Source organism: Apostichopus japonicus, chromosome 13 (genome assembly GCF_037975245.1).
Source record: "Apostichopus japonicus isolate 1M-3 chromosome 13, ASM3797524v1, whole genome shotgun sequence".
Classification (NCBI taxonomy): domain Eukaryota; kingdom Metazoa; phylum Echinodermata; class Holothuroidea; order Aspidochirotida; family Stichopodidae; genus Apostichopus; species Apostichopus japonicus.
The window spans coordinates 18,474,740-18,501,412 of record NC_092573.1 but is presented as its reverse complement, the minus strand read 5'-3'; the positions used below and the strand labels follow the sequence as shown (position 1 = coordinate 18,501,412).

General features: G+C 36.9%; 1 protein-coding gene across 1 annotated transcript in view; it reads left to right on the top strand.

Moving 5' to 3' along the window:
• Window positions 1-26,673, top strand: part of LOC139978464 (uncharacterized) — a 179,363-nt gene that overhangs the window by 138,636 nt on the left and 14,054 nt on the right. The window lies entirely within an intron of this gene.

Here is a 26,673-nt window from a genome sequence, read left to right as displayed (position 1 = left end):
AATTAACAATACATGTTAAGATGCGACATTAGCCGCCTCTCCACGGGCATCCTTCTCAAGGCCGAGTAAGTTTAATTGAATACAGATAAATAAAGATACATCTTATATTAACATCTGATGGATTGTGCCTTGGCAGTGGAATAATCCCATGGGATATAGACTGGCACTCTAAACTTTAAAGGGATTGTTGATGTTTAGTTTACCCAGAAAGTTGTAGCAATTGCAGAGTCTGCTTTGATAATTTTGGGTTCTGTTGTTGTGGGAATCCTTTTAGAGATGCACATTTATCATTTTTTGTCTCCAGTGTTTATAGTGAAAAATAGAAGATTTTGATGTTTTTTTTATTGTTATTGTGGTCCAAATTGGGCACGGCAATATACAGTTAATTTTTGTACCATTTTTATTTTTTTCTTTCAATTTTTTTTTATATTTTTGTTTGTGTTCATTGATATATTTTTTTGGGGTGGCTTAATTATGCAATTACGATGAAGCTAGCTCATCCAAAATTTGCTCGTAAACCAATTTCTTCAAAGTAGTTTTGTTATACATCAGATTACGTTTATTAGTCTTGGAATATTGGAGTAAAAACTTTTGTCTTAATTGCCAGGCTGGTATCTCCATGACGGCCTAAGTGGGTGATCTGCTTCGGCAATTACCTCCCATCTGAGCTGCGGTGACCCTTTTTATATGTGCTCGACCGAACGTCAAGCTTATTAATAAATATACGCCAAATTTTACACAAGTTTTCAATCTGTGATTTCTTGAGACTTTAATTTAATTGCCTACAATCTGACACTCATCTATACGCCTGGGAATAATTTTGACGAATGAGAAACTTTCATCAAGAAACATTTTGGCAATTTTGTACCTGGCAAAAGTTTTGGGGCTAATACTCCCAAAATGATCTGTAAATCACGATAATTGCATCGTAAGCAATTTATAGTGAGAAAATTCCATCATAATAGTTTGCACATGTACATTTATCGTATAATCTTAATATTGTTTCTTTCATATTTGATGACCAGTTTAATTTTCTCTATAATTGAAACTGAAGTTTTCCTAACAGATTTTAACAAATTATACCCCTAGGTTTTGCATTTATTCTGATTCCCTCTGTGAATTCTCCCTTTCAACAATCCGACTGAGGTCTTAGGGCATTAACCATGAATGTGTCTTGACTGTCTTCTTAAGGGGTCGATTTGCACTCAACTTAAGACCAATTATACCTATTATTCATAATGGACTATTTTCATGATAATCCACTGGGTTGAAAAGCGAAATTATTTTTATTTGTCAATTATGAAAAATTTCCTAATCAGAAGAACCTTACAAAAATCTGATGCCTTCTTATAGACGTAGCATAATCAAGGTCTTATCAAGACATACCTGGATCTTCTAATGAGGACTTTTTGTTCTCGAGGGCTTTAAAGTCGAGCTAAAGTCACAAACATATTTTCATTTTCATTGCAATGCATGCTGTAAACCATGAGGTTTCACTAGATACATATTGATGCATGAAGTCGTACACTATAATAATACAATTTAGTCTCTTGTATTGAGTTGGGCTTTGATACAACATTTAAAACAAGATCCGTAGTGGTCAAATCAATCTTGAAGTCTCTTAAGGGAGTAAGCCAAGAGATGCCTTGTTTCAAGTTGGAGTTTATTTCTGCAGTAAAAGAATTATACAACAGTTGCAAAGTACGACATTTTTTACAAGGTGGTGGAGGGAGGACTGAAGAAGCAGAGGTTTTTACGAGCAGTCCCCTTTACAAAAAATCAAATTTGGATAATGACAGGAAGCAAAGTCAAAATCCACCTACAAGCAATAATCATTAAGCAAATGAGATTTCAGTTTAGATTTAAAGGAAAGTATAGTTTTGGCATCTTTTATTGTATACTCTAACAATTCCACATAGGCACATACTGACACAGAGGTGTTTATAAAAAAGGCGGTGAGAAATTTCTCTAGCAGTAGAATTTGTACGAAGATTTTCAAGAGGCACTTTTGCATATAACTTTTCAGAGTGTGTGAGTTTGGAGAGGGGGAAAGGGAGTGGGACAACCCGTGTTATTTAGTTGTAAAGGAACTGGTCTATGTTAGTGCTCAGTTTTATCAATCCCATCAATTCCAGCTTGTATAGAGAGCTGTGGGACTGGTGAAGAATTTTTGTGGGGGAGGGGGTGGGGGAATGAATGAATTGCCATCAATGAAGTTTTGCAAAATTGAATTCACAAAGTCCATCTCTAGAAGGATGCATAGTTAAGTGAGTTTATTGTGTCTTCTCTAAAGTACTTTTAATACAGACACAGTCTCTTCTTGAACTCAATTTGTGGATCTTTTTCTCTATTTTTCTCATTGCCAAAGACAGGTACGTGCTACATTTCAGTTATAATGTTTTAAGTTCAGATTTAATGTCACTAATTACATAGCTGTGAAATCAGTATTTTCCAGCTTTGAGCAAATTTGGCATCAGAAAACAGTGATTTGCTGCATTTATTATCGCACTTACAACTTTTACGTTTCACATTAAAAATAATTCACAAATACAGTACATGCATACTGCGGTTTTCTTATGTTGCTCTCAGTATGAATAAATAGATGTACAATTGTGTAAACATTTTATATCTTCTGTTTTCAGGGGGGAGGTGAGAGGGAAGATAAGGGGGATTACATGTGAGATGATGCTATTATTCCCATCATTTTAACTATGTACATTTAAGCTTTCATTAATTAAACATGCTTATATGAAATGTAAGCAGTTTGAAAAAAATGGGTAAACTTTTTGTGGTTTAGGGGGGACTTGCCCTCCCCCTCCCCTCCCCCTCCCCCATGGATGACCATTATCTGACTTTCTAGCATATTTAGGGATGATACCAGTGAACTTGAGATACTCATCTGCAACACTCTCCGAAAAACTGTCCAAAGTTTTTCTCCACTTTTCTTATCCTAGGGACGATCACATGTTTGTATCCAACTGTTGCAAATAAAGCAATTTGATGACAAGAATTTTAATGACAAAAAATAGAAGAAAAAAAAAAATTGAGAAAATGAAGAATATTCGATGACAACAAGAGAAGAGGATAAACATAGGAATGTCAGCTTGCAGCAGTCTGAGGCACCTCTTGCAGTATAATTATTTTCTTGCCTTTAGTTTTGTTGCATTCAACCAACTTCATTCTAAGGGACAGCCCAAGAGCCCTCAAAATTCATGAGAGTGATTTATTAAGTATTTCAGTCTTGTCTATCGCAGAATCGCTTCAGAAATGTTTTTTTCCCCCCCTCCTCTTCTTCCTTTGATGTTTCTACTGCTTGTTATCATCAACCGTTCAATTCTGACGTCTTCTATTCCCTCAACAATTTCCCTGCCAGGCCAGGCTCTTACAAAAATATCTGGTCATGCGACCGTAAGATAAATACAACGGTTGTAAATATTCCAGTTTTGAGTATAGATACCATTACTGTACCACCTATGTATCATGTCACAAATTCCTCCAGACCAAAAATGTTAACAATCACAGAGTTGCAAATGACATGGTTTGTTTGCAGAGGAAACATGTTTTGAAACATCACATGTGAATGTTTGCGGAAGCAACTATGACAACCTGTCTCAGGGAAGAAGAGGTATAAAGGGATGTCTCAATGTCATACTTTGATTTCCGTTCTGCTCTCAAATCTCGGAAAACTGCTGTGACCTAATTTTGCGCTAAGTGTATATATGATACTGTCATTTCTTTCATGTTCTGACCTTAAAAAAACACATCAAAAAAGCGAACTCTTTTGATTATTGATGTGGAGTTCGTTCTATGTCAGGTAGACCGAAAGTAGATAGTACTTTCTTCTCGTTTATTTTGTACTTGTTCAGCTAGATTTATTAGTTTTTAAGTTGAGCTCTGGTACACTGCATATAAGGAAGACCAGGTCTATACTCAAATATGTAGACAATCTGTTAGTTTAGTCGCAAGATTATTAAATAAAATTGCTGAAGAATGAATGAAATTAGACTAACCTGGTTTGCAAATGAAACAAGACTTTGGTATATATTCAATGCCGTGAAGCCACAAAACTTTCTAAAAGTCTCATTAACATGCTAATTATGACAAGAAACTATTAACATCATTAGTAGTAACGATGTACGTCTCTTATTTAGAATTGGAGAGACTTTTAGTGTGAGCGTCCTACGTATGTGTATGAATGTATTAGTTGGAAGTTGAAGGTTCAGTCTTGTTTGAGGCCAAGTCCCTCTCACATGACTTAACAACAACCCCTGGTGCATTGGTAACTTGTCACACCCACACACCATAGACTGCAAAGTTCATACAATCCCTCCTCAGGCACTGCAGCGCACCACATCTATGTGTCCCCTGGGGGACTTCCCATAGGGTGCAGCCAAAAACCGGCACAGGCAACTATATTTACAAGTTACCTCTCAAGTACCCATTTATACACCTGGGTGAAGCGAGGCAATGGAGATGACGTGCCGCTGTAATGATCTGGCCAGGACTCGAACCTGCAAACCTCAGATCACCAGTCCATTGCCTTAACCACTTGACCACAACGTAATGATCTGGCTACGACTCAAACCTGCAATCCTCAGATCACCAGTTCATAACCTTAACCTCTTGACCGTATGTAATGGTCTGGCCAGGACTCGAACCTGTAATCTTGGGATCACCACTTGACCACAGCGTAATGATATGGCCAGGACTCAAACTTGCAATCCTTAGATCACCAGTCCATTGCCTTAACCACTTGACCACAACTTAATTATCTGGCTACGACTCAAACCTGCAATCCTCAGATCACCAGTTCATAACCTTAACCTCTTGACCGCATGTAATGGTCTGGCCAGGACTCGAACCTGTAATCTTGGGATCACCACTTGACCACAACGTAATGATCTGGCCAGGACTCAAACTTGCAATCCTTATATCACCAGTCCATCGCCTTAACCACTTGACCACAACGTAATGATCTGGCCAGGACTCAAACCTGCAATCCTTAGATCACCAGTCCATCGCCTTAACCACTTGACCACAAAGAGTACAAACGAGTACAGAAAATTATACTTGTACAGGTCTGAGTACAGACAGGAGTACCACAAGTCTGGAATGAAGGATTTCCAGAGGACGAATAATAATATGCATTAAATTGATCAAAAAGCTAACCACAGCTTAAGCAGTGGTTAAACTCCATGGTTAAATGCCATGGTTAAACACCATGGTGAACCGCCATGGTCCAACTCCATGGTTAAATGCCATGGTTCAACGCCATGGTTAAGCTTCATTGTTAAATGCCATGGTTTAACGCCATGGTCCAAGGCCATGGTGAAACGCCATGGTGAAACACCATCAGTTAATAACAAAATATGCCTCCTCCTTCAATCAGCTAGCTCTTATATAGATGTCCATAGATGTACTTTAAAGAACTTTCAACCCTGATCCAAAGCTGTGTACCTTGTCAGGTTTAATGCTTATTATTATGCTTCCATGATGCAAGCAAAAATTAACTTTGGGAGCAAATTTGTCTTGTAATCATTTTTCTGTGGCCTTCTCAAATTTCCAATCGTGTGACACTCTAATTGAGTTATAATATCTGGACATAACTCACAAATCATCTTTCCGCATATATCCGTACAGAAAATTGGTAATCGTCTGCGAAATAGTCATTATTTATACCTTAATACAGCCAAAATTAGAAATGTCATGTCATTGCACATCAAGCAATCTCTCCCAATGGATCCATTAATTGACATTGAGATATCTTGTCGTTGGTACTTTTATGATGATATTGACTTTTGTGTAAAAGTCAAATAAATTATATATATAATGTAGATGCTCAGTATGTATTTTATGTATATCTATGTACCTATGCTTATATGCATGTATGCAGGACGACTAAATTAGGTAAGGTCTGCACTGAAATTCCGAATTGTTTCCTAATAAAAGGTTAAAGTTTAAGTCTCAAAAGAAGTACTGTAACAGCCATAAGGCCCAGGCTATTGCCTACAACACATTGAAAGGGACTGGTGTCCATGTAGACCTAGCCTAAATTGTGTAGATATATTTACATATAATTCTAAGCTTTGATGTTCATATTCTTCCCCTTCCCCCCACCTAAGAAATGTAGCAATATTTCATAGTGCTGTAATTTAATTCATCAGAAAAAAAAAGAGAGGTGAAAATCAATATAGATTTTGGTTGGCAAATGCTCTGTTTCTTACGATATGTAAAATTAATTTTAAAAGTGTCAAGTTAAGCCGCATGCTGTTTATATTATAATCAAGCTGTATATATATAATACAAAAATACCAACAAAGGACAAAGTAAACTTCTAAAGGAGAGATGAGGAAACCAAACGAAAGGAAAAAGAGAAAGGTAATCCAATTATCATGGCTTACCCTAAAAATAAATGATGACATTTAAGGAATCTTGACTGAGAGGTCATGTTGCATCTGTATCGAGTTTGTATCAAGGAGACCCCACAAGATGGATCTATTTGTTTGGTTTCCTGCATCAGAAAATTTACCCATGACGTCAACTGTAATTACCTCTCGAAAAAAAACCCCAAAATACGTGACAGTGACATAGATAAAAGATTTAAGCTAAACCCAACCATCAACTTTTGCTTATATGACTTGGATCCTTGTGATGACTATAACCCCACCCCCACCCCCCCCCCCAAGATAGATGCTAGGAAAGTCATCTAAGATGGCAGAGCAACCATTTTGTCAATTTGTGATGTAATAGTGGACATCTCACTAGGAGGTGAAATCATTATTGTTCCTGTTTCTAAGAGTTTCACACTGTATTGATATAGAATTGGAACCATGCAAAACTATGATGAGGTCATGTTAAGAACTTTAAATCTAATACTCGAAGAAATAGCCATTTGCTAAACCCATTCTTTCAAAGAAAACCATCCAAACTTTACGATAAAATTTAGTTTAGTTTAATAGTATTTCCCAAGGGTAATAGGATCTAGAAGCCAAAAGAAATTCATTTTATTGAATCCCTATAAACTTGACATATTTTGATGATCGTGTGGATGCACACAGAGGCTTAAATCAATCGTCAACTCCCCTTCTTGATTAAAAGGAAACCATTCGAAGTAAATTCAGCTCGATGACGGTCATATTAAAAGGATTTTTCCGGTGGTCGAAGTCTGTTTGCTTATCAAAATTTGCTGAAAATTGGCCTGAATCCTTAGGCGCAAACCACATCCCCCATTGCTTTTTCTATGGCAAATGATTCACGTTGTTCGCCACCAGAAAATCCTTTTTAAGAGTTCCTCATTTTATTTGAACTCTGGAAGTACCATAAAAAAAAAGTTAAGTTCCTCATGGCATGTGATTTATTCTTAGCTTGTCTTGGGATGTTGTTCAAGCATCGTTATAAATAACAGAGAACAATTGAGGAAGATTGGGCTGCTATGTTTCCTTGAAATGTTTTCATGTTGAGTTTATACTTTGGGAATTTACTGAAAACTATAAAAAAAATCTAACTTTGTTTTCACATTCCTTTACCTGGAGATCCTTGAATGATCAAGTCTGATACTGTATGATAAAATTGAAGAAATGTGAATGAAAATTACTGTTTATTTATATTTATATACATTTTTTTATTTATTTATTAATTTTGTTGTTTTGGATATTTCAGTGGGTTTCCTAGTATTTTCAAAGTCAGTTTTATTTGCCAACTGGTGATACTCAGTTACAAGTTATTAAATGTTCGTCTCCTACGCGAGAGCGGAATTAATCGGCGGGACAGAAACCAGTGGGTATTCAGAGGACCCAATTTAGAAGATGGCAATATTGTCTTTGCTGTTTAATTGTCTTCCATAAAGCATCCTATTATATGCCAATTAGTACTGATTTATATTGAATCTTTTTTATTTAAAAAAGTTTTGCTGTGTTTTCACATCTAGTTCCAGTTTTTACCTTACATACCCATGTCAACCTTTCTTATTAAATTTTGGTAATTTTGTTCAGTTTGCTGTGGTAATCATATTCCAATTTTAAGTTTTGTGAAAACTGTAAAGTAGCCTCTAATCTACTGTACATAATTAGTCTTAATGTCGGTCAAGCCCTGGAGCAGTTAACTGAATCCCTCCGAGACAGTATGCTTACCTTGCTCGAGTGTTCCATAGAAAATCTGAGGATTTAAATTTACCTATAAATAACTTAATATTATGCAGCAGGTTTTTAAGCATCATTTTAAGGAGTTTATTACCGGTGGCTTATAATTAGTCATAAAATGGATAAAAGTAAGACATTCATAGTTCATAACTTCATACTAGTGTTCTAGCACTAACTTTACAGGCAAGGCCTATAGAGTAGTTATATATCAGTGAGACAGGTTAATTCAGTGGCAGATTATATGTATACATGTCAGGCCTTACTGACATGTAACTCTGGTAATTCTTGTTGAAAGGATTCAGAAGATGAATCAATCAGGACCGGATTTTGATGGAATTTTGACAACATATATGAAAAAAGTGAGTGAAAGCCACATGCCTAAATTAGTTCATTCAGGGTTTCTGTTCTCAAGATGGTCACCTCTAAAGTATATATATATGTCTGGAAGGCACATTTATAAGTAAAATTCAGTTGTCATGTAAGGTTCTGACATAGAAATTCTAAAGAATTGCATGCTTTTAAGAGTGAGGAAAAAGGAAGCTTAACCATTTTCTTTTCTCCAAATGCAATTTCTCAAAGCAGATTGTAGTTGCCCATTCATTATTTAAACTACCGTTACAAGACCTGTTTTATGCTCAGGGTGTGGAAAATCATTATTCTTAAAATATACATCGTTAAAGTTAAATACCATTAATTAGAAGTTACAATAATCCAACAGGATGCATGCGTGCATGTCATTCTGGCTGCAACTAATATCAAAGATACAGTAAGTGAAAAGTTGGTAAAGTAGAGCAAGAAGATTTATCTTCATCTAGATGTGGTGAGCCTTTCTCTTGTGCCTCACACAGTCACAAATTGAATCAATAACAATCTTCTTCATGATTCCTAAGTGACTTTGAAATTAAATAAACAGTTCACCGTGCATGCATCCTTTGTCTGAAACTTCTAGTTCAGGTTGATATTTTTGCTTTTTTTTTTTTTTTTCAGACGTATCCCCATAACCATTCCATCTTTCGTTTCTTCTCCTCCGTTCTTCTAAAGTTATCTCCTCAGGATTGTGGATAACAGTACAGGCTATGTAATGTTCCAAAGCATCAATCTTGTTATATTGTCTATAATTGTATTATCCTGACTGTCTTGATATGTGGATGTTTCTTTCTTCAGTTTCAAGAATCTCCTTAATTTAGTAGGTCCTACATGACATGGTCTAGATGATTCTATCTGTCTTTTAATTTTAATGACAGAAACTTTTTATTTGAAGTTGCAAGCATAGATTATTAACTTGCAACATTAATATAATGTAAAGCAGAAAACAAGTTTTTTCTTTCATTTCAAGCTGATTTCTATCACAAATGGAATTGCAACATCGTTGCAAGTAGTATTGTAGTAAATTAGGCAGCTGTCTCAAGTTGCCACTTTCAATCATAGTGAGAATCACATACATGCAGACTCACATACACACACACACGCACACATGTTTGTGTTTCATTCAGACCGAGGACCCCATTGTATTTTCCATTGTTCAAATCCACGTACCCTAACTTTAACAATACCCCATGCAATAGAATTCTTCCGAGGACGTGGTGATTCTTTAGAGGTCACAACCGAGGACCTGAAATTCTTTTGTTCAAGTCCTCGGTCAGATAGCAAAACAAACGCACACACGCACACACACATACAGAACAAATTGATATATGCTGTGAAACATATAAAACGAGCGTTGCTTCACTGCATAACATTTCATAGCCGATGCGCTGCATGGTAGGTAAAATAACTAAGTCAAATGACGACGCACATATTGGAGAAAAATATTGCGTTCTTCCAACAAAATTTGATGCAAGGTTATTTGTAGAGTTATAATCTCATGGTTGCACCTGACTGGAGATTATTAGCTGTTATAGCAAGACAGACCTCATCTCTGTCTTTTCCTCCTTCATCCCTCCGGTCAATCCCATTAAATACTTAAGTCAATGAATTATAAATGTGAAATACTCTGCTACCTTGAGTTTCTTCACTACAGAAGAAGAATTGGACATTATCACAAAAGAAACAGGGAAATAAAACGGTGACATTTCAAAATGCATATCTGTTCAAACATACATATTGTCTGAAGGTTCACATAAAGTACATTTGACAAACACTCCTGTCTGTTTTTCATTTGAGTGTATAATTACGATTTGGGATATTTACCAGTTTTGTACAAAAGGGGAAGTGTAACTTGAGCCATGTGTGAAAATTTCGAACCCCATTTTCTAGCCTCGCTGACGTTATCATGTGAATAACAATTAACTTTCACCCAATTCATCAACATCAAAATACGATATTTTCTAAAAGCTTCATGCATAAATGTCAAAATTTACAATAAACTGTGTCACATGAACTGTGGTTACCTGCAGTTCTGATGAACGGCTGTTTGCATTCACACAGAAAGGTCACATATACATATTTATTGCAGGTTAGATTACCATTTTAAAGATCCATTGATATAGCTTCCTGACTATAAAATAGTACTGATGATTGATAAAAAAAACTTCACCTTCGTATAGAAATAAACAACAAAAGGTTCCCCTCCCTCCCCCTCTCACCTCCTAAAACAATAGAAAAAATGCTCTTGACACAAATGGTAATAAAAAATAATCAGTCACCAAATTTAAATTTTTTTTTTTAGCACATGTAAAAAAAAAAAAAATTCGGGTAGTGTTTTGTACTATAGTCATTAACTGCACTTTAAGAGAATCAATGCTTATAATCATTCATTGTTTGTGAAAATACTTTGTAACAAGTTTGCATCTTTGCATGTTTTATTTGGATGGTGTGATATAGGAAGTCACTTAAACCCTTTTATGACTTTATATAGTGTTAGTCGCAGTACATTTACTGGAATTAAATGTAACAGTGACCATCATTCACTAAAACTTTTTTTATGTTTTTCGGCATGTAACAGATGGTTTAAATTTACCCTCAAACAACCCGTTATATTTATATATTTATTTAGATAGACACTAGATATTTAGATGCATTTTAGCATGTTGGAATTTATTTTACTTTACTACAACCACCTCAACCCAACACCCTTAATCATGGATAGTCCAGCAGTGAACCTATTTGTAAGACTTAGAACACTGATCCAGGGTTTGTTTAGAGTCGCGTATCACCTTCAGTCGGGGAAAACTAAACGTGTAGCATTTTTCCACAGCCGTCAGTGGTTCACGACTAAGATTACGTAGTTTTAACAAATATGTAATGAATCAGAGGGGAGTAAAATTGCATGTGACCTAAACGAGCATAGGTGGCCGACAGAACAAAACCGTTGTGTGTGCTGATCAGGCAGCCGGTCAGTGTGCAGGGTTCAGTTATAAGAAGTTTGAAAAGTAGCTAGGTAGGTCACAAAGGTCAAGTTGAGTCGGATGAGGATCAGTCGGACAGCGTGCGACAGACTTTAGAGCCCCTGATCTTGCCCTCATCTTTTGCTGAGGACAGACGGCAATAATTGTTAATAGCAATCATTCAAGTAATAGCTACCTCATCATTGGAGCATAGCATGTAAAAAAGAAAAGAAAAGGGGCAGATAAAACCTGCAGAGCACACTCATTTTATTTTTATTGTTATAATGTATCTTAAACTGCTGGTAAGGATATTGAGAGTTTATTACTCACGGCTGGTTTGTGTGAATGTTATTAACGAAACAGTGACCTGTGATGCAGAAAACTGACAAGGATGTATCGTGAACAGAGTTTTAACAGAAAGTGTGCAGGCTATGCATAGACAGTGATACGGTATACATGAACCCAAAGGGGGTTATTTCATATGGCAAGTTTATGAATTAGTAATTAATAACTTCAACTAGATAGCCCCCAATGGATAGAAAGTGACAGCACAGATCTTTCACTCATGATCTTAAACTTCTTGAAGTATTTATTCATCCCTGCATTTATTAGGTGATGTGTTTTGTGATAAAGTATGTACTAATTTTTAATGTTTTTAATTTTTCTGAAAGTGTTTAAGAACTTTTGTATTCCTTCTATTTAGCTATAGGTACCAATCAATATATAAGTGTGCGTCAGTATGTGTGTGTATATATATATATACATCTATATATTTTTATATAATCCTTTCACTCTAGAAGGGCTATTGTTGATTGAATTAAAGCTACAGTATGCAAACCAATTTATTGGCTGTTTAATTCCCATTTCTGTAATCAAATAGCTACGTTTTGTATCTTTTCAGAACTCAGTCATTCCTCAATCTAGCATATATATACACACATATATATATATATATATATATATATATACACACATATATATATATATATATATACACACATATGTACATATTATTTTTCTCCTTTACATGAGCATACCTTCCGAACTGTAGCTCCTACAACATTTGGTAACATTCTTGCAAAGTGCCCCAGCGACAATTTAATTATAGACTTCTGAAGGGTACTGTAGATCCATGATGAATAGGACGTTCAACTCAAAGATAGGGCCCCGTCGGGGACTCTGGCTTTATAGTACTGGAAGAAATACCACTTGTTGAAAGCTACTAGGTATAGATTGTGGTATAGTTTATTTTTAGGACTAGAAGACAGGTAAGTTTATGGTGATTTGTAAAATGCCCAAACCAGTAAGTTTTATAGTGTGTATTAATTTTAATGTTTCCATACTAAATACTCAGGTACTTTGCATGTTTATATCTAACACATGACAGGCGTCTGTACTACTTGCTTCAGAGCGAGAAAGAAAAAAGTAGGCTCAGAACCCCCGCAAAATCCATCAGGGCTCTAAATCAGATCCAATTAAAGCAAATGGATGTCCTTAGTGAGTCTATGAGATTAACGAATGACAGTTAATGGATCTAGGGGATCAATTCGTCAACAGACTAAAGTATCCTCTCTGTAAGCACAGACTATTCTATGAGGCTTTCAAGAGGAATGGAAGAAAAACGAAAAGAAAAAAAAAAACAATGACCTAAAAGTATCTCTCTCTCTCACAAAAAAATCATCAAACATCCTTTCATTGGAAGAGACAACATGTTTAATGTGTTTGTATTTTCACATCAATCACATCTTAATGGCTTAGATTTACTTCCTTTGAACTATCACTTCGATGGCCTCTGTTATTCCGTTCATGTTTGCTTTTGACGTATTTTTTTCCCCCCGATTAATGTTTCCTTTCATGATAGAAAGGGGACGTCTGCTGTTTTGGTTGTAATATAATGTTATTCCATCGGGGCATAAAAGTAATATCTGTTAATTGACCTGTTGTGCAACTTTTGCAGCTTAAATGTGACTTACAATGTTTGTGCTAGAACGAATTATCAGCCTAGGGTGGGAATGTGTACAGTAGTATAGGAGCGCATGCATTCCCTTCTGTTTTCACAGAGTAAGGGGGTGGGGAGGGGTGGGGTTGGGAACATGTGTGCCCAATGGCACACCACTATCCTGTGTGTTGAAGAATCTATATTAACATTTAACAATGGTATCTCTTTGTTTAATTACCCTTTCTCCGAACCTCATAATAAAATAATGGCCTTCGACACACTCGATTCATATATAAACTGCATGTACAAATCAAATTTTAGTATCATGCAGAGCAGACAAGAATAATTACAAAATGACTGCACCCTGCATTCTGAATGCCACCCAGCACAAACAGTATTTTAAACATTTCTGCCTGGCACTATTTTAGATGATTATAATAATGTAACAAATTTGACCATTACCAAAATATGGATGAATATTTGGCACAGAAGTTAGCTCCAGAATTTATAGCAAAAAAAACTGCACAAATTTTCCAAATGGGAGGTGGACACCCCACCTGCTTAGACCCCTCCCTCAGGGACTTGGATCAGACGCACATCCTGCATGCTGAATAATAACCGCAATGAGAAATGCATACAGCTACATGTGAAGGATGCCCATGTAAATCTACTACTGTAGCTGCGCTGTGTAGAAAGTATCAAGGAGAATATGAAACAGCAATCTCAGTCCCGGCCGTGCAAGTTATTTTGTTAAAAATTTCCGTTTCAAACCCTTCCTCATTACTACTGTATTTTGTCTTAATTTAATTGTCTTGTCTTTTCTTGAATTCATCCTTCCTCCCACCCCCTTTTTTGTTGTCACTTTCTCCGTAATTAATAAATGTGCTCATGTGCTCTCCTTCCCCCTTTTCCCCAAATCATAAACAGTTTTGGGATTTTTGAGCCAGCCCTAGCTGATTGAAATCTAGCTACAGGTAGTAAAGTTATGGTTGTTTATCAGGAGATCTGTTCATAGATTTACTTTAGCTATCATATATGGAAGTACGCTTACAAACGATAACTGCAGAGATCAGGTTACATTACGATGAGATGAAAACTACAGTGTAAATGACTCGAAACTTTGGATTCGCAGGAAATTAAAGGCAAGGTAATATTCCAGATATTTATAATCTTGCCAGATGGGTCCAATCAATAGAATAGTTTATTATAGAAGTGTCCCAACAGTCTAAATCTTTGGGATTTTGTGCAATTTTACGGACTTTTCCTCTCGATTTCGATTTCATCCGAAAATTTGCAAATTAATTTGAAATTTAAAGCGGTTCGTTTCCTTGAGCGACTCAAGAAACATGACTCGGTTCATTTTCATAAATATCATTCAAATGCAAGGTTTGTTCACGTGTGGATTTTTCACGTGCTCAGTTTTTGAGCGAATGTTACTTACAAAATGTGTGGAGAATTAAAGTAAATTGTCAAGATTGTGTGATTTTATAACTGCACATCATACACCCCTCTCCCCTCTCCCTCTCCCCCTCCCTCCTTTCACACAAACAAAAAACATAATTCAGAAAGTCCAGATACTGTAGGTATCATTTTTCTTGCATTTATATTCAGTGGAATTCATAATGCAGCTTTAAAGGTGACTGTTACATTGCTAGAATCATGAAATATGGTCACCAATTGTAATATATATGGTCAAGTGTTTAAAACAATTTATATTACTAACCAGCTTATTTTCCTCTGATTAGTTATATCTAGTATTAATTTGACCTTTTATCGTCACCGTGGAAACGTGTGGAAAGGCAGTTTGATATTAGAGCCAAGAACTGTTACTGCCTGGTCAATAATTGAATGGTTTCTATTGCCTTCAGTGCATGAGTACTCCTTTCAATACCAATCTGTTTTTAGTCCATCTGCTTGGGCTCACCATACATATATTGCTTCAAAGTGCATCAGTATGATAATAGCCAATTAAAATTTTAAATTTTAAAGACAAATCAGTTTTTCCATGTCTTTGTCTTTCTCAGTCCCCACCCAGAATAATAACCCCATCAGATGAAAGTTTAAAGTTGGTAATTAACTGTTGGATATCTTTTGTAGTCTATTAGCAACATAATGTATGAAAGTAATGCAATGAAGTTTTGACCTAAAATATGAAAGAACAGATGGACGGACAGACGGACAAAAAACATGATTTAGAAGGTCCAGGTTGGTCAGATTGGTCTGTTTGTGACCAACAAGATGGATTGTGTGGTAATGTTCATTAATACCTTGTAATTAGCAAACTGAGGGCTTCACATTTGACAGCTTTATACAAATTTGGAAGTTCTTGTGGTGAAAATGGCTGTAAACATGATTTTCTTTAAATTACTTTTGTGGTGCTCATCTGTGAAAAATGTTTCAATCCTGTGTGCAGAAACAGTGGTCCACCCAAATCTAGCTTTCACTATGGTGCAGCCAATTGGCCTTTTTTTGTGTCATAAGGGAATAATTGTAGTTGATTACTGATAATTGAAAGACAAAGCTTGTTTTTTGAGGTTTTGAAAGAGATCTTATCTCTTATGCACATATTTACAGACCTATACATGGCAAACCAAAAACATATATACTGTCCATGTCTATATTGTATTTGAGTGAACTATGTTTACAGCCTAGCTCTCCTGATCAACCTGCCGATCAAAATTTTTTGGACAAACATGCTTTTTTTTTCTTCATGTATTTAAGTCAGTTGAACGGAATTACAGAAAACAGCAAGACGTTCTCATTTTAACCCATACGGATTGCTCACGTACAGGTATTGGCTGAACACAATGTCTGCTGGATTGATCTTTGCCTTGTTCTAGGTAGTATGGTGATGCATATTTTACTTTTCCTAGAAACTACCAAAAATTGAAATAAAATAGGGTCATAAAATTGGAGTTACGGTAACATTGTCCATTCATTAAATAAATTTCTCACCAAAGGCCACCCCCCACCCCAATCCCCCCCCCCGCTCTTATGAAAATAATGAATACATTTTATTTCATAATACCTTTGTTTACCTGAGTGTGATTTGTGGACCCCATATGTGCATCAGAAAACATGACAAGGTTAGCACCTTGTGCAGTGTGCTCCACTGCCCACAACTCAGGGTTCAACAAACTTTTAAAGAGATCAAGCCAGAGTATCGTGTATGTGAGCGAGATGTCTGTGTCTACTCCAGTGGTACTTCATGCAACGATTGAACAGACCACAAAGGGTATAGGGGGTGGGTGGGTGGTTGGGGAGGGGGGCTAAATACTGACTTGAAATACAATAAAGAAACCTATTTCAAGCACCTTTATTGGTACCAAAAACTTACCATGCACCATAGTGTCAGCATATTTTGATCATAATAGGTATAAAAACCTAATATCCATAAGTACATAAAGTATCCAGCTGGTCTGACGGAACACTTCCACTTAGAAGTTAATTTAGCCATTAGTTGGCAATATTTTAGGTCAGTTTACTACTCCTCACTTCAATGAATATCTCTATAAATGATGAACGCAAGACCCAAACCGTGTAAAAATAACTATTATATTTTTGAGTGTGTATTAAGCCGAGGCTGCAGTTCTATTGATAACTTTCAATCCATCATTTTAGTTTGGAAATTGATTTAGCTTACGAGGCTGCAGTTCTATTGATAACTTTCAATCCATCATTTTAGTTTGGAAATTGATTTAGCTTACGATTCGGCCCATGCTTGGCATGCGACTCTGTTAATCGTTAACGAAGTGAAAACGATTGTATATATATATATATATGTACAATTTGCCTCATGGGAGGATTGAGGAAGTGTGGATGTCTGGCTTATGTTTCAGCTGCTGAGATACTGTATATAATCCAGTCATAGAGTCGTTGGAGATCCGTCACGATATTTCTACGAGTGTGAGAAGATTCCATCAATTTTCGTTCCGATGTATCCTCTTCTCGCTCTTTTTAGCGTCGATCGGTTTGCTAAAAGGTTCTCATTGCAATCTGATGATAACAAATCACTTATTTATAAGGTTGTGTTTGATACTCAGAAATCATGATTTAGTGAACCATGACAGAATTTTTCCATTAAAGTGTCAAAAAAGGAGCAATCTATCCGTACTAAATTACCTTAATAGTAGAGATACTGGTAGCTTTTGGAAGTACCGTTGTTGTGCGTTGGATCAAGTATAGCTTACAAATCTACGGTTAAAGGTGGTTTGAAGAGTTATTCGCAACGCATCAGTCACCCAGTGTTTAAATTGTCATACTGTTTGTTTGTACTTGTCTTGAGAAATTTACGAAGCCCTACGTCACACATATTTGTAAAATATTTCACTTTTTTGTGCTAAAATATTCTACACACGTTTCCAACACTCCTACCAAAGATAACTGCCTGACTAAAGTCAGAAATGTACTTTTAGATTGGAAGAAAAAATGGGTTAATTACAAGGAAATAGACTTTTTGCTAAATTACTTTAAGTCTACTAAATATTGCAATAATAGCATCATGGGCTGCTTACCATGTGTAGCTACAATTAATGCACTTTACTGTAATACGTATCTGTTAAAGGAGGGCAGGCCTGTTATTTAAAGTAATGCTCAGCTACAGTATGCTAAGTTTATTGGAGATTTAGTAAAACATATAACATGCCTATATATTGCTATATGTAGCAAAGTTGATCATCAGAACAGACCTTTAATAAACTCCTGGAAAAGTCTGTGCCTTATCGAAGCAAATGTCGTCGTCGCTAATTCACCAGGTTTTTGTAAATATAGCCTACTTTGCATTTATGAATCGGGGCTGAAGTTGTCATTGTTGTCATTGACCATAAGTTATTAGGGCAGTTTGCACATGTAAAATGGGAGAAGATATTAAGTATAATGTACAGTATTAAATGACAACATTTGTCACTATCGTAATTTAGTGTGAAAGCAAATGACTCCTATTGCACTTCAGAATTCTTGTCATCAGTTGTTGAATGACGAGTCGCCTAAAGCCTACAGATTTTGGCATTTCAAAATCGCTGTTTTCTATCTTAAAATCTAGCTAAAAATTTCTTCTTGCCAGTTTGTTTGGACTATCAAAAAAACAAAGAAAGAAAATTCCTTTGTATTTGAGATACACAAACACTACACACGAGGTGAAATTCCTAGTTCCGTAAATGTTCATTGATTTCGATCAGATTAAAAGAACAGGGGATGATATGAATGGCAAGCAATTAAAAAATCTCTGAATTGTGCTGGCTTGACTGACCTCAGCTGGCAGGTATCAGCACTTTATCTGATTCTTATCAAAAGCCTAAAAATGATCTACATAATCATACACTCAAGTTTTCTGCCACTTTAGTAGTAGAAGGAAAAAAATAGTTACAACCTCAACTTCTTTCATATCAGTGTCATAAATCCCCTGGCGTAGATATCTGTTCTTGAGTCTTCGATTGTTTTATCTGGACTTTAGTGTTCGATTGTCTTTTCAAGTTTTAGAAACGATATTTTCTTTTGCATGGCTTGACCAGTTATTACCGTCTGTCCCTTGACAACGGCAAATTTATGAGATGAACTCACGGTGAATTTAGCTACACCGATACATTTATATTTGAGGAGATGCCTTGACTTGAAAAACTTCTGGATCTGTTACAAAGGTACTCGAAGGAACTTGAGAATTGTTTATGAAAGGGCCTCAAAGAGATGACATGTAGAATTGGCCTAATCAGTTAATCTTTGAGTTTTTGTTACTATTGGAGACCCTTCAGATGTCTAAACACAGGCATAACATTACATTGATTCAGGGGTCTTTGCATCACGAAGCCGAAAAACCGCATGATTTACCTATATCCATCCAGTCGGCCTCCATTATCGCGTAAATTTACGTCCGGGCTCGGGAGTCTGTGCATAGTATATCATGGACTTGTTTAGCTCTTTTATAGCGCTTAATTCGATAGCCGCTTAAAACAGATTGATACACACAAAAACAAAAAAGGAAAACAAACGTCTTCTGTAATTCATAACCTAAATGGATTTCCTATAATTTTTGTCTGCGGCTTGTTTAAATCGGTAAAACTTTAAAGTGATGAAAAACACTGAGGTTAGTAAAAGTTGTTAATACACAAAGTAGAATGAAATGTCAACAAAGACCATTGTTGATTTGCAGGAGTCAATGAATTATAAAGTTCTAACTTCCTGCCTTTTTATCAGAGCTGACAAAGTACTGTGCCGCAACGTTTATAGATCCAGACTTCAGAGAATCAGCTCAAAACTTGTAGGTAAAAGTTTGGAATCAATTCAGTCTGCCTCTTGACCCGCCTGCACAAAATCCTTACTTTTCAAAATGATCAAACATTAAAACCTTTGGATTAAGATTTCTGTATACTTTCTCTAGTTAGTATGTTAAGTATTTAACAGTCAATTTTTCTAATGTTGATTTACTTTATCTTCAAATGTTTACTTTATATTTTAATGACACAGGAGTTTGTACCCATCCCATTAATTTCCTGGGAGTTAACATTTGTCCTCCTGTGTGTACCCTCAGGGTATATTAGGAAATGTTCTTAATTAAAATATATCTTTGTATAAATTATATCTATAGCAGTATGGCTATAACTGTGAGCTGTAACTGGATATTGTACATGTATGAAATATCAACTTTGCCTGCTAGCTGTGGTTTCATATCATGACATAACATTCCCTTTGCCCATAAAAGTAGGGCATATATCTTAAAAAATCATAGTGTCTATGCATATTTTTTTCTTGAAGTTGTGTTTTCTATCACCTTGATTAACAAACAAACAAAAACACAATGTGGAGAAGGTAGTTGCATGCCCTTCTCTTTTTGTTCTCTGTTTATAAATCTAATTCAAGTGACATTTCCCCTCATTTGTGTCATTGATTATGTGTCAAATGTGACAGATCTCATGAAGATGGCTTCAGTTTTATAGTCAGATTGGATAAACATTAATTTACTTTAAAGGTGGTCTGTGTTGGAGGAAATCAGATTTTTGTTTTTCGTTTTGATATTTCCGTGCGCCCATCACAGCTAGAGAGAGTTTTTCGTATGGTATATCCTTCTTAGGAAGCTGAAGCACTTAAGTAAATATTCCTTTAACAAGGTTGCCTGCTATTAGGAGATAAATTTTGAAAGAAAGCAATACATATTCTGGCAATAGGTGATTTACCATTCATCTGTCGACTCAGTACACGGTTCTGGTATGCATGTAGTAAAATTGCTAGATGTGGTAAAGGTTATTAAGATTGGATAAAGGTTCCTTACAAAGGTATGTAGTGCTCCTGGAAACATTTTGAAAATAAATTTCGTAATCAACATCAGCAATTTAATTGGCTAATTGGTGATCACACTTGCGTGTACCTTTGAATGTTAATTTTCATAATTTTTCTATACTTGTGCGGATTCATCTCAGGAAGATGACTGCAACTTCATAAGAAGACACAGCTAGTCCAACTTTGGTCTCAGAACTATCAGCTAAGCTCGCTTAGAGTGCGATGTAATTGGGCGTGTTTCACTAGGAAATATGTCATTTTGAAATTTAGATATTTCCGAAAACCTCAAATATTTCACATTGTTTAATACAAATGGTTCATCTTACGAAGATGACTATACTGTCCTTTCAAAAGGTAACTTTAAAGTTCTGGTAAACCTAGTTTGCCTTTTCGTTCATTTCGAAGCTACTTTTGGGGTGTGAAACTATATATGCATTATCAATCATATATCAGCTGACAGATACTGTACAGACCTGTAAATACTTACAGTACATAATTTCTTTTTCTATATATATATGTTTATATATATATATATATATATATTTATCAAATCGTATGATCTGTGCTTTGACTACACTTGATTTATCATTCATTGAGTTAGGTCAATGATAAATTAATTTCCTTTGCACACCTTTGGACTCTCCGTGCGGTTTCTATCTGATTTGCAGGAAACAGTTTGAAGTTTGCCATCTGTTAGTCTTGCTACAGATATAAATTCCATAATTGCATATACTTATCAAATTGTTTATTATGTCATTCCATGGAGATCCTTTTTGTTTAATGTTCAGGTGTCTAAAACAGATTACTATTGAAGCAGTAATTTCTGTGTTATTAGTTATGTGCCATTGAAACTAAGTCAAGTAATTTAATATGCTGTATGTGTGCCTGTGTATGTTGTGTGTGTGGATGCGCAATGTGAGTTTATAACTCAGTGTGCACAGGCATGGGCGTCAATCCAGGGGGGGACGGGGGGACACGTCCCCCCCACATTTCGATGGATGGGGGAAACAATATCAAATGTCCGCCCCACAAATTTGGAAAAAGAGTAGTGTCGTGGCTCTATTTGGTTACGGCTTACACATCTAAGGATTCATATCCTCGAATATCACTCAATGCTGCTGAATGGAGAATTCCACCCAGATCTCGTGAGTTGGTACCCCGAGCTCTCCAAATCTCTTAAGCTTAGTCTGCCTTTATTTCGAGGCCAGTTCTATTCGTCGTCGGTTGAAGGGTATAGACAAATATTCAAGTTGATGAATCCAGTGGTACGGGCTATGTTTGGTGAAGTCGAAGCTCTCTTGCGGTTGCTCCTCGTCTCCTCCGCCAGTTCGACGGAAGCCGAGAGATCTTTTAGTGCTTTGAGGCGTTTGAAGACAAGGCTACGGAGCACCATGACTCAACAGAGGCTGAACCATGTGATCGTGTTCCATATTCACCGTGCAGGGACGTCGTTAGAGGGGGTGTGGGTGTGTCTCACCCCCCAAGCCATGGTAAAACTGACGCTAGTTGGAAAATTGGAGTGCGACAGTCGGAATTTCTGACTGTCGCACTCTAGTTTATCTAGGCCTTTTCATGTAATTTTTTTTTTAAATTTCGGTCAAAATTGACCTTTAACCTGTCATATTTACCACGTTTTCCTTGCCACTTTGGGAAATTGTTTCTCGCGATTATTATACTCCACCGTACAAAACTTCTTATGATTTTGAATACTACAAAAAAATGCCTAATAGAACTACCGTCATAGGCGTAGGAGCCCAATTTGTTTTGTGGGGGGGGGGGTTGTAACGACTTGCCCGAAAAATATAACCAAAATTTTTCGCGCGCTTCGCGCGCAACACATATGATCATGTGCATATCATACAGGCATGCATCGGTTTTTACATCGCATGCAAATAGCATACAATCATTTTCCGTCTTATTACCCTTCCGTATTGGTGAGAATTGTTGGGTAATAATAATAATATCAGTATAACCACTGAAAAACACATTGCAAATTATCAAAAAAGCTATCAGCATATTGCCCGAATTTCACAAAAATATTTGGTTGGGGTGGGGGGGGGCAATAAGTTTTTGAAATGAGTGCCAGTGGGTACAAATGTATCGCAACAAGTCTGTAACAGAAGTGCAGTCGCGATAGATTGGGTTTTCTGACTGACACTGACCGTATCGTTGACGAGTAGCGGGAGGGTGGGGGGGTACAAAGCAGCAGTTGGAATTTTCTGGCTTCAAAACCGATTTTCAGCCACTACACCCCCCCCCAATCATCAGGCCTTAGCTACGTCCCTGGGTACATGGTGGTTACATAGTACGCTCCGACCAGATTTCACCCGATAACCAGATACAAATACACCTAGCAACCGAGGTAACTTCCTTGAGGACTCCAACGAACAACCACTGATTTATTTTCATGCCTTCATCACTTTAGCCACCACTCACATGGGACCTTTTCTAAGTCTGATGATACATGCGCATGTGTGAGGTCCTGAAAACATAATAAAAGTTGTTTGTCTTGCTATCCTTGTTTTCAAATTTCATGTAAATGTATTCTCATAGACCTAGCAACCTGGTTTAATATGCTGGCGCCAAATTTGCGCTAAGCTCGCTATACGAACTCGGATATGGGCTGTGCCTTATTAGTTAGTTATTTAAATTATTAATAATGGCGTATGAGGAAATGCACCATTTTGTGGTATGACTCCCAGGACAGAAAGTCGAGAAACTCACATGCAGTCGCGGCGGATAGCTTCCTTCGCCTATATGTCCGGGAAATTTTGGGACATCGTTCCTATAGACCAGGGGTGGGCAACCTGCGGGCCACATGCGGCCCGCCAGTGATTTTTTTGCGGCCTGTGAGATGTCTCAAGAAAAAGAAAAAAAATCAATCTATTTTGCATCATCACCAGCTAGCTGCTTAGAATTTATCTGCACTTATGATGCTGTCAGGTTGGTCTATTATCACCATTAATTATCAACAGGACTGTATTGACATTATGGTTTTGTGAATACAGATTAAGTACACACACCTATTGCTTGAACGTCCTCGGAATCAAAGGTTTGAAATCAGCAGCATGCCGTTGGTTAGGTGCGGCCCTGTCAATCTTTCACTCGTAAAATCTGGCCCATTCATTCAAAAGGTTGCCCACCCCTGCAATGGGCCTATATCTGAGGCCCTGGGGTCAGTGGCATCGTGCCCATTGGGGCCCGGGGGGCACAGGCCCCCCCCAAAAAAAATCAAAGGTGTCATAAAATGTTGTCATAATTTAAAAAAAAGTGTTTTCGAAATCGAAAAGTAGACTAAATATTCAGTTGCTCTTTGATGGTCGTTGCGGATTTTCCACACACCTCAAAGACGACATATCGGGATTAGTAATGCCATTACCTTTGAATATGTTTGTCCTAAGCTCGCGTTTGATAGTCTCAATTAACCTGGAAAATAATCACTTCGTTATCGCGCGTTTTACCTTAGGTTTCGCTACTTTCACTTTTTCTGCCCATGTTTTCAAACGGCATGGCTTTTTCTTCACCCAGTCACCACTTCTCACGGGCATGGGCGGCAAGGGCGGCGGAACCGGGGGGCACAGGGGGCACGTGCCCCCACTTTTCCCCAGGTTAAAAATGTTCCCATTTTCTACATAAAAATTGAGGTGTCTCAAGTTAGCAAGAGGCCAGGGAACCAGAATGAACACTCGGGAAGGGCCTTTTTCCGGCCATCTGAGGGGTTTGTAAAACCAAAAATTTTCTACTACGCTCTGCGCCAACCGATGGTGGCGCTCCGCTCAGATAGTCGTGCATACAACTTTGCAACTCCTGGCTACGCCTCTGACTCTTAGTGAATTTCTGTGGGTCAATCTCAAAGCTATTTCGAATGAAACAAATTTGTTGAGATATTAACAAGAATAAACTCTAATTCGGAAGATTCCTACATTAGCAATTAGCATGATTTCGCCTCATTTTGTCTCAAAAGAAAACTTGTTCCTTGTTTCCCAATTTGCACATTGGATATTGCAGTGCTAGTATGCATATTTTCCTTGAGAGGGGGTGGGGGGGGGGGGGCGTTGATGGAGTGATGTGTGTACACAAATAAGATAATACAATAAGAGTTGTAAAGGGTACTAAATATAAGGCTGCATCAGTCCAATCGAATTGCTGCAAAGTGCCCTTTGATGTCGGTGCCCCCCCCCCCAGATTAAAAGTGCTTCCGCCGCCCTTGATGGGCGATGATCATGGATCAGCCAACACGAAAATGTTTCGATATCTTAAATGTTGGGCGCTTCTGGGAGACGAGGAATTGGTAAACTTAGGAATAAATGGCGATCACTTCCTTCGAGAATATTTCCCAAAATAAAAAATTGCCGGAAATTTTTATCAATTTTAGGGGTGTTGCTTTCTGCCATAATGCACGGGAAGTGCCGTTTCCTGCAATCTGAGGGGTCTGCCAGAAGAAATATTTTCTTGTACGCTATGCGCCAACCGATGGTGGCGCTCCGCTTAGATAGTACTTACGGCCGGAATACTCGAATCGATTCCGTCCCCCCACGTTTCAAATCGGATTGACGCCCCTGTGCACAGGTATCTCACGATACACAATATCTCACATACTTGATACCTCAAGATTGCCAATGTAACCTATATCATACATGACGTATTAAGTTACCTATTATCAGTACAAGAACCATATCTTTGGGGTTAAAAGAAAATAACGTCTGCAGAGCTCAAGAGTATCCTGCTGTTTTTGATGGAGGTCATAGGTCATGCCAAGTTTCTGTGTAGTAGGTTGAAGAGTTATGCATCTTTTGAGGTAAACTGTTGATTAAACTAAGGTCAATAGAGATCAGAAGAAGGAATATAAAAACCTTGTTTTTTGTGGAGGTGTGTCTTCTTTTAGCAATAAAAGTAAAAATCTAATTTAGTATGCATGATTGCATGATGACTCCGGTGTGGATAGAGTTCACTTATGCCAGTGATAGGTATTTTTTATGATGAATGTAAGAAGTACCACATTTTTAGAGTTCATAGGTCAACTTAGCCTGCTAGAGGTGAAGAAAGAAAAGCCCTTCCATATAACAAAACATCTCAGAAGGGACACATGTTGCCAGAGCTTCAGAATTATTTAGAGCAATTGGATTTTTTGTAGCCAATTTTCCCGGGAGTCCAGCCAAGTTTTATACAATTTCCAGATTTGAATTGATATAAGCCTTGGTAACATTTACTTTATTTTATTGAGTGAAATAAGTGACTATTTTTGTTGCACAGAGACTGATAAGTTGGGATATATGAAATATTAGTGTTTTTTTTAAATGAAGATTTAACACATATGTTATTATGGAATACAAAAATTTCTGTATTTGATTATTAAAGTGGATTGTATAATGATCCATAGTTTTTTTGCAGCCACATCTGGTTGATTGATTTAATTCAAACTAATGTAAGAGTTTAGATTTCAAATTACCCGCAAAGCTGAAAACACACGGAAGGGTTCCTGCATGTATCAAATCAAATTCCGACAATCAATATTAGAGGCCGGAGATCTCTATAAATGAATCTTCGAAAGTTCAAGGCCACCACTCCTGCATAAACATTTTCTTTTTTATGTGATCAGCTTATGAGATCTTTTATAACTAGCTGCAGTTAGGATGAAATTGCAACGACCTTGTGGCACTATTCTTCACCAAACAAGGATAGAAATTAAACTTAAGTGGAAACATGTAGTAAATACATTATGTTAGTTTGGGTCTGTTTTAGTGCCCCAAATAAATAATATTTGATTGAATAACAATTATGTTAATACAGCATCCCTTAATTTGAATGATGCACTGCAGTTACGTCCAGCCAATCGGAGTGCTTGATTTAGTATCGTCTAATCAGTCAAAGAGGAGACAGGTGTGTTACTCTGCAGAATGTTTCGGACTGAATTTTCAAAATATATGACATTTTCAAAAGTTCAGACCAGAGCCATGGCATGGCATGTAAGCTCTTTTGAGGACCAAATGAAATGCTGTTA